Here is a 2,092-nt window from a genome sequence, read left to right on the forward strand (position 1 = left end):
TGGCCAGTTAATGTTCAACCCTGCATTGATTCAGCAGAGTGACTACTCTACCAGAAAATGTGACCCACAGGTCCAACCTGTCTTTATAAGAGCTTTGGCTCCACAACCCGGACAGAGAGCACTGAGCAGCATCATTCCTTCTCTCTTTCCTTCCTTCCCTCATTTCACAGACTTATCACTGATCTGAAACATTTAGCAGGTGCAATTCATGTACAAGTTCCCAGTAGCACAATATTTTCACCTTTCTGCTCTCATTAGATCAGTGGTATCCCTGAGGGAGGAGGACAGATGCCTTTTGAAATGTCCAAATAAGGGGGACCCTTACAAAAATCATCTTAATATCTAGCAGTAAGGACGTCTATGGCAGCTTTTACACAGGCAGCACAATGCTGATCTTATTGTCAGTAATTGTTTTTTTGACCAATCAGATCAGCTCCAAATAAGATCAAATGTCCAAAGATCTATCTGATGTCAAAAGACCAATTAGTGTGGGAAATATCAGAATTGGGCTGCCTGTGTCAACACAGCCTAAATGTCTCTATTTATCTCAGAGAAAGATGCGGGTGTAGTTTGGATTGTGACATTACTCTCTCTGACCTACAAACACATTTTCCTAGAAAGAGTTTGGAAACCCTCACAGATAGCTCTACGATAGTGGCAAATGTCAAATATCCGCCTACTGAAGTGTCTGTGACCATGAGAGTTGATATGTTCCAATATTATTAATACATGCATGGACTTCATTTACAACACTGTGTCTCCCTCTATCAGCCCTAATGGAGGAAACCCAACATAAGCACTGTAGAATGTTTCTATATGAATCAGAGTTGCTATTACACCATTTTGGGCCTAATCCTTATCCTCTGTCTCTCGCGAGCCCTTTAGGTAAAATAGAGTAAACACAGAGGGTGTCGTTTGGGGAGGGGGTGGGGGATATTGTTTTTCTTGCACAGGCCGCCCCATTCCAACCCTATGCCCACACAAGACCTTGGCACAACCGTTGCCACCCCACAATGCACCTATGAATCAGGCCATCACCTGCTCAGCCCCCTTGGGGTGGTTTGGGGTGACTGTCTGTTTACTGCCTTCCATTAGGGTAGTATAAAGGACACCACCTCACAGCCCCCACATGTTAACTCACAAGCCAATTGATTATGTTATGTATACAGGCAGGAATCTGTCAGCATAACTGATTTAGACCTTTACCTGCTACAAATAGCTGACTGCAGAGAACAAGTAGCCTTCTGCTCATTGAAATCCTGGCCCTGAAATGCGGGAAAGGAGCTTTTCACTGATTGGATTACACTGACAATGAAGAAGATGATTGGCCATATTGTATGAAGGATGATCTGCAAGGGGTTTTCCATGTTCAAATCAAATTGAAGAAAATTATCTCTGTTTCAACTCTAATTTCCCAGACCATGTTGGCTATTTCAAGTGACATATCATGATAAGGACTGAGTGTATGTACAAAAATGGCCAAAGGGTGGCAGTGTAGGATCTGAAGTCAAATAATGTGTGTGTGTGTGTGTGTGTGTGTGTGTGTGTGTGTGTGTGTGTGTGTGTGTGTGTGTGTGTGTGTGTGTGTGTGTGTGTGTGTGTGTGTGTGTGTGTGTGTGTGCATGCGTGCGCGTGCGTGTGTGTGTGTGTGTGTGTGTGTGTGTGTGTGTGTGTGTGTGTGTGTGTGTGTGTGTGTGTGTGTGTGTGGTGTTTTGGGGAGTGTAACTTCACAAAGGACGTTTGGAGTTTCCCAGCAGCTACTGCTGTTCCAAGGAAACCCTATCTATCTATCTATCTATCTATCTATCTATCTATCTATCTATCTATCTATCTATCTATCTATCTATCTATCTATCTATCTATCTCCTCCCCCTTATGTCTCTCTCAGAATACAGTACATTCTAGTTTCAGAGAGCCGTGTTTATTTTCCTATTTTTCTAAGTTAATGTTTAAGTATAAATGCTACTCAACATTTTTTCTCTCTCTAGCTGTCACACACACTCACTCACACACACACAAGAATGCCACTCAAAAGTGTTGCCACCCCTTTGTACACACACACACATAGAGAGAGAGAGTAAAATAAAAAAGA

The sequence above is a fragment of the Oncorhynchus keta genome, chromosome 12 (genome assembly GCF_023373465.1).
Source record: "Oncorhynchus keta strain PuntledgeMale-10-30-2019 chromosome 12, Oket_V2, whole genome shotgun sequence".
Taxonomy (NCBI): Eukaryota; Metazoa; Chordata; class Actinopteri; order Salmoniformes; family Salmonidae; genus Oncorhynchus; species Oncorhynchus keta.